Source organism: Ictidomys tridecemlineatus, chromosome 12 (genome assembly GCF_052094955.1).
Source record: "Ictidomys tridecemlineatus isolate mIctTri1 chromosome 12, mIctTri1.hap1, whole genome shotgun sequence".
Taxonomy (NCBI): domain Eukaryota; kingdom Metazoa; phylum Chordata; class Mammalia; order Rodentia; family Sciuridae; genus Ictidomys; species Ictidomys tridecemlineatus.
This window is the reverse complement of record NC_135488.1, coordinates 71,444,269-71,451,891: the sequence shown is the minus strand read 5'-3', so window position 1 is coordinate 71,451,891 and position 7,623 is coordinate 71,444,269. Positions and strand designations below refer to the sequence as shown.

Here is a 7,623-nt window from a genome sequence, read left to right as displayed (position 1 = left end):
GAAGAAAATACATTAAACATGACATTAAAGTTGGAAGCAAAAAAAGACTGATTATGTTTACAGAAAAATTTAAAAACTTCCTTCAATAAATAAACCCCACAGGCAACATTAAAAATGAATTTTAAAAACAGAAAAACTACTTGTGATTATTTCAGGAAAAAAGCATTTCTTTTTTTTTTTTTTTTTTTTTTTTTTTTTTTTTTTTTTTTTTTTTAAGAGAGAGGGACAGAGAGAGAGAGAGAGAGAATTTTAACATTTATTTATTTTTTCTTAGTTCTCGGCGGACACAACATCTTTGTTGGTATATGGTGCTGCTGAGGATCGAACCCGGGCCGCACGCATGCTAGGCGAGCGCGCTACCGCTTGAGCCACCTCCCCAGCCCCAAAAAAGCATTTCTAATAACAAAAAGCACTTGTAAGTTTGAATATTTCAATAAATAAGCAGAAGTTATAAACCAGCAATGCATATAAATACATAAAAGTTCAGTTTTACACTTTGGTCACAATATGCAAATTAGAGCAACACTTTCTAAAATGAGTATTACAGAGATTGATAATTCTCAGCATTATCAAGGAAATGCAAATAACAGATAACAGTTGGTGGAAAAATACACTTTATTTACTCTTTTAAATACGTGTATTTCTAAGAAAGGGTGCTAACATCATTCAGAATCTTACAAATGTGCGTTCCCTATGATCCAATGATTAAATTTCTGTGTATTTACTTATTTATTCTTAATATTTATTTATTTTTAATATTTTAGGTTTTTTTTTTTTTTTAGATGGACACAATATCTTTATTTTTATGTGGTGCTGAGGATCGAACCCAGTGCCTCACGCATGCCAGGCAAGCCCACTACCACTTGAGCCACATCTGTGTATTTATTATAAGGAAACAATCAGGGACATGTACAGGTTTATATATTAGAATATGTATCCAGCACTACTTGTGCAAGTGAAAAATTGGAAATATCTTAGAAGTCCACTAAGTAGGGATTCATTGAACAAATTATAATATTAATCCACTCATCTACTAAAAATGATTATATATTTTAATTTACCTGCCAAAGTAACAGACATTAGAGATAACACGCTCCAACCAAACACCTGTACATGTGTATATGAAAACTACATTTACATAGAAATATGATAATCATCTCATCCCTGTGTGGAGAGACTGCGGGTTTGTTTCTTTTGCACACGTTTACGTACTAAAAAAGTACTACTGTTAGGCCAGGAAAGAGTAATTTTTCAATTTTTGTTTTTGTACTAGGGATTGCACCCAGGGGCACTTTACCACTGAGCTACATCCCCAGCCTTTTTATTTTTATTTTGAAACAGGGTCTTGCTATGTTGTCCAGGCTAGCTTCGAACTTGAAATCCTTCTACCTCAACCTCCGAGTCTCTGGGATGACAGGCGTGTGCGTGCCTCTGCACCCAGCTAGGAAACTGAAACATTTAACAAAGCAGCATTCTCACAATCAGAAGATATCAAGGAACTATTAGTTTGCACTAGGGGAAGACTAGATCTCGGCAGAGGAAAGGTGAAGAACGGGCTCCTGTACTCAGGCGACCGGAAACACGCCACGCCAGACCTCGGGAATTCTGGGCCACGGATTGACGCCTGGTGACCTCATGTGGAGGAAACGGTCACTTTTTAAAAACGAAAAATTAACTCCACAACATTTCCCATTAATCTTGAGTGCGGACAAGTGCGATGTTTCGGGGTGGGGGTAAATGCGAAGGGGTCGAAAAATGGCCTTGCCGGCTCCCTCTCCTTCACACAGGCTGCCTTGGAGGCTCTTCCCCAGAGAGCTGTTTCTACGAGCAACAACTGGGTAAACAGGCTATTGTGTCCGCAATAGCGGCCTGCAAGCGAGGGCAGAGGCTCCGCGGGGCCGGGGACTTGGAGGCGAGGCGCGCTCTGATTGGTTCTCGGTTCCCCAGACGGCCGCAGCGGGCGGGGGGCGGGACTGCGCGCGTGCGCAGAGGCGAAGGCGCCTCTGGAGTGTCTGTCCCCCGTCCTTGCGAGGCTGAGCGGAGGAGGGCGGTGGCGTACTCTGAAGACTCCTTTGCGTTAATCTTTCTATCACGCTTAAGAAACCGGCGATAGCAGTCAAACGAGGGTTTCCTCGGAAACCGGGCGCTCTACGGGTTTGGGACTAGAGGTGAAGGAGAGGTGAGGCTCAGGCAGAACCTTCAGGTTAGCAGCCTTCCCTTAGCGAAGGGAGGGCCTCACTGACCCTAACGTCACAGAATGAAGACCGTAGGACAGCGAAACCGCTGAGGCTATGAGGCGGTGTAGAGGCTTTGGGGACAAGCAGTCCCACACCTTTCATTTTCTCGTGGGGGTCACTGTCCTGATAGACCTGACCGAGCCGTGTTTGATGAATGATCGTTGGCTTTGAGCTATCAGTAAGACATTTGTGTAGAATTGTGGATGTGAGTTCCTCTAAGACAGTTTTGGTGAAAAATCTTTTAGAAAATGGATCTTTGCTTTGTTAATTTACAATATTAAAAACAATTGGAGACTGGGGATAGACCTCAGTGTAGAAAGCGTGCTTAATACGCGCACAGCCCTGGCCGTACACACAAAATGGAAATAAAACAATTGCTAAACAATATAAATTCATTCTGTTCTCTTTGGCTAACTGTGTAACTTAAAAACTATTAGTAACTTTGTTGTAAAAGTCTAACGTTTAGAGTCTAAGAAAATGGATAAGAATCACCTACACTAAAGGCCTGGGTTTCCAGGTCAAAGATTTCCTATTGACTGGTAAATGATGTTCAAGGGACAATTTAAGAATATGTTCATCTACGAAATTCTTAAGTTTTGCTGTGCATGGTGTCACACGCCTGAAATCCCAGCTACTGGGAAGGCTGAGGCAGGAGGATAGCAAATTTGAGGGTATCTTTGGCAACTTAATGAACCCTGTCCCAGAATAAATTGAAAAGGGCTAGGGTTGCAGCTCAGTGCTAGAATGCCCCTGAATTCAATCCCTAGTACTGTGGGAAGAAAAACAAAAACAAAAAAACCTTTCAGCTTTTAACATAAATTCATAAGTCAGTCCTGGGAACTTTCTGGTAGTTAATATTGTCCCATTGGCCACTATTATAACTTCAAAATCTTGGGGCTGGAGTCGTGGCTCAGTGGCAGAGTGCTTGCCTAGCATGTATGAGGCAGGGGTTCTATTCTCAGCACCACATATCAATAAATAAAAATAAAGGTCCATTGACAATTAAAAAAAAAACAAACTTCAAAATCTCTTTTTTATATACATCAAAGAGCATTTTACAGCTGGGCATGCTGATGCATGCCTGTAATTTCAGTAACTCAGGAGGCTGAGATGTGAGGATCCCAAGTTCAAGGCCACCTTCAGCAATTCAGCATGACCCTGAGCAACTCAGTGAGACCCTGTCTCAAATTTTAAAAAAGGCTAGGGATGAAGTTCATTGGTAAAGTACCCCCTGGATTCAATCCACCCCCCCAAAAAAAGACCATTTTACTATTTAAACCAGGGATTGAACCCAGGGGGATTAAGCGCTGTGTTACATCCGCAGCCCTTTTAAATTTTTCATTTATTTATTTAGTTTAGGGATAAGATCTCACTGAGTTGCTTAGTGCCTCACTAAATTGCTGAGGCTGGCTTTGAACCTGAGATTCTCTTCCCTCAGCCTCCCAAGCCATTGGAATCACAGTCATGTGCCATAGCACCCAGCTTGGAGCAAAAAATTGCAAAAGGATAGTAGATTCAAATATAATTACACATTATATACTTTAAAGAAACTGGGAACAGTGGTATGGTTCTGTAATCCTAGCTACTAGGTAGGCTGAGGCAGGAGAATTGCAAATTCCAGGTCAGGCTTGGCAATTCAGCCACATACTGTCTTAAAATAAATAGGGCCAGGGATGTATCTCAGTGGTAAAGTGCTTGCAGTACTAGGTTCAGTCCCCAGTATTGGGGGGTGGGGTGGGGAGTGATATCTAAATTTAAGAAATTTTAAGTTTTTTTTTTTGACCTACAAATTCAAAAAATAAATATTTAGATGTTTATTTAGAAACATTAGAAAATACAAATAATCCAGTTCTCCTTATTCTTAAACACCATTAACATTTTAGTATTGTTTTTCTAATTTTTTTCCATCATACATTTTACAAATATAGAATCATTAAACAACATATTTGATAGAGGAACACAAACCAACTTGTGATTTTATCTGGGTTAGGATTATGAGAGACACTTTTTTTAGATGCTTTTTTTCATGTGCTTATTATAAAATGATCATGTATTACTTTTCTAATCAGAAAAAAACAAAGATATTGAAAAGAGTATATCATGAATGCTTTTATGTCACAAATATTTTATAGCTGCATCATTGATTTTAAAAGATTTTGGAAACTAATATTCTACAAAGTGACTTGATTTAATATGAGGAATTAAGCATGTATTTATCTTGTTTCCCTGTGAAAGTCTACTTGAATGAGAATATATAAAAATTCATAAGGCCAGTCTATTGTTGTAGCTCAGTGGTAGAGCACTTGCCTAGCACATGTGAGACACTGAGTTTGATTCTCAGCACCACATAAAAATAAATTGATTAAAGGTAATTTGTTCATCTACAGCTAAATTTTTTTTTTTTTTAAATCCACGAGGCCTAAGAGAGTGAGAAAAAACAGTGGATGAAAATTTTTGGCATATTCTTATTGGGAGAAGGAAAGGGATCTAAGCTGAGTGCAAAGGGGAGTGTAAATACTGTAAATTAGAAGTAAATCAATTTATATTTAATAACCACAGAAAAGTTCATAAATTGGAAGTACCACATCAATGGGAGGGTGTGTAAGGGAATTGATTGAAAATTTGTACAATCCAGTCAGACTTCTAGTTTCAGGTCACCATCCCTAGGCCAAGCGACAAACTCATCCCAAATTCTGCAAGATAGAATAATATGCAGTTGGTAAAGAAATTGAACCACAGGGGTCAATTCCTCCACCTAGTGTCTTTGAATTTCCAGACACTAGCCTAACAAAAAATAGATTGTAAATAAGTGTAAATGTAAAATAAATAGTGAGACCAATCCTTACTCCCTTCTACTGTTTACTCTCAGAATTCTTAGAGCCATGTGTATACACATTCTAGGCAGGAGATGCTTCTATAGAGGAGACACCTGAAGGTGACCTTTTGGAGAACTTCTAATGAAATGGCCTGATCCCTGTGCCCTTTCCTCATTTTTCAATATCTTTTCAATGGTAAAGTGCCCACAGAAGGCTGGGGTTGTGGCTCAGTGGTAGAGCGCTTGCCTAGCATTTGTAAGGTACTGGGTTCATTCCCCAGAACCACTTAAAAATAAACAAGTAAAGGTATTATGTCCATATACAACTAAAAAAATAAAATTAAAAAAAACTGCCCACAGACACAGTTTATGCTCTACTACCTCCACACCTCTCTGTAGGCCTCTGTCTTCTGAAATAAAGGAAGAACCAGCCTATGGAGAATGACAGTCATGATGATTACTAAGTTGCCTTCAGGGTCATTCTTCCTTTTTCTGGAAGGTGAATATTTTTCCATATCTGTGGCTTCACTATTTGTGATTTCACTTTTAGCAGTTTGTTACCCATAGCCTTGGTCTGAAAATGTTAAATTGAAAATTCCAGAAATAAACTGTTCATAAGTTTTGCATGGTACACCCTTGTATGTAGCATGATGAAATCTCACACCTTCCTGCTCCATCCCACCCAGGACATGAATCATCCCTTTGTCCAGCATATACTCCAGGCTGCCCATGCTTTCTGCTCTTAGTCACTTGGTGTTACTCAACTAGGCCTGTTTTGCCACTGCACATTGTATCAGTTACTGAAGCAACAAGGTTTTATAGAAGAGAAAGTTTATTTATAAGGTGGCTGAGCACAGAGGGGGAGACCCAAGTTTCAAATAGAGCTAGGGATATTTACAGAATAAAAAAGCAAGGTGGTTTTAAGGGATGGGGAAAGGTGATTGGAGGTAAAATAACCTGGTCTGCACATGAGTAATTAAAGTTCCTAGCTCTCCATAGGATGCATGTTCAGAAAATGGTGGTATTAGTATATTCTGAAGATGGAGTTTTTGGCTCATTTATGTCAAATGGTCACCCATTGGACATCTGCACAGGCCCAGGTGGAGAGTTGGTGGTTTAGACAAAAGTGGCCTTCAAGTCCCTGAAAAGTTATCTTGGTTACCATTATCATGACCCACATGTCAGAGGTGTTATCTACACCAAAGGTAGTGGAAAACTCACACACACACATACATACATATATATATATATATATATATATATATATATATTTTTTTTTTTTTTAAAGAGAGAGAATGAATTTCGGTATTTATTTTTCAGTTTTTGGTGGACACAACACTTTGTTTGTATGTGGTACTGAGGATCGAACCCGGGCCGCATGCATGCCAGGCGAGCACGCTACCACTTGAGCCACATCCCCAGCCCAAACTTGTGATATATTTCTTGGCTGTGTGATCTACAAATTTAATGATTTTAAAAAATATTTTATATTTATTTTTATTAGTACTTTACAGTAAAACATAATATTGGGATTCATTTTTACATAATCATAACAAGCATGGAATATTATTTGTTCCAATTCAGTCCCCAGTACTTCTACATTCCCTTCCCCCTTCTCTCCCCTATTTCCTTTCTTCTACTTTACTGATTGATTTTCATTCTATTTATTTATAGGTTGTTTTAAATTAGCTATTTTTAAAGTCAATTAAAAACAAGTAACTAAAACAAGTGAAACTGAAGGGTTTATTTAGGTTTTCCCTTGATTTCAGCAGCTGTTTTATCATCAAATTGATGGACTGCTGTGGTATTGCAGTGCTTATGTTCATGTAAACTTTCTTTTTCTTAATGGCCTCAAAGCACAAAAGTAGTGATAATGGCAATTTGAATATGCCAAAGAGTAACTGTGAAGCTCTTCCTTTAATTGAAAAGATGAAAGTTCTTACCTTAGTAGGGAAAGAAAAAGCTCATATGCTGAGGTTGCTAAGTTCTACAATAAGTACAAATCTATCAGTAAAATTGAGAAGGAATAAGAAATTCCTGTTAGGTTTGCTACTGTCACACCTTGAACTGCAAAAGCTATAGTCACAATGTGTGACAAAAGCTTCATCATCTGCCTCACTTCATCACATCATGTAGGCATTTTGTCATCTCATATCACAAGAGTGAAGTACAGTACAATAAGATATTCTTAGAGCTAGAGAGACCACATTCACTTAGCACTTTTTCTTTTTTTGGTACTGAGGATTAAACCCAGAGGTGCTTAACCACTGAACCACACCCCCAGCCCTTTTTAATATTTAGAGACAGGGTCTTACTGAGTTGCTAAGTGCCTCAATAAGTTGTTGAGACTGACTTTAAACTCATGATCCTTCTGCCTCAACCTCCCAAGCTGCTGGGATTACAGGTATGCACCACCATGCCCAGCTCACATAGCTTTTATTATAGTATATTTTTATAATAATGGTTTTATTATTGTTAATCTCTTACTTTGCCTGACATATAAACATACATATATATGTATACATAATCTTTTATATATATATATATAATCTTTATCACAGGTGTGTATGT

At 38.4% G+C, this 7,623-nt stretch overlaps 1 long non-coding RNA gene across 1 annotated transcript in view; it reads left to right on the top strand.

Moving 5' to 3' along the window:
• Positions 1-1,422: 1,422 nt before the first annotated feature.
• The window catches only part of LOC120884900 (uncharacterized), a 45,467-nt gene continuing 39,266 nt past the window's right edge, over positions 1,423-7,623 (top strand). The window contains exon 1 of the long non-coding RNA XR_013428964.1: positions 1,423-1,838. This is a non-coding gene — a long non-coding RNA (uncharacterized LOC120884900). The remainder of the gene's footprint in view (positions 1,839-7,623) is intronic.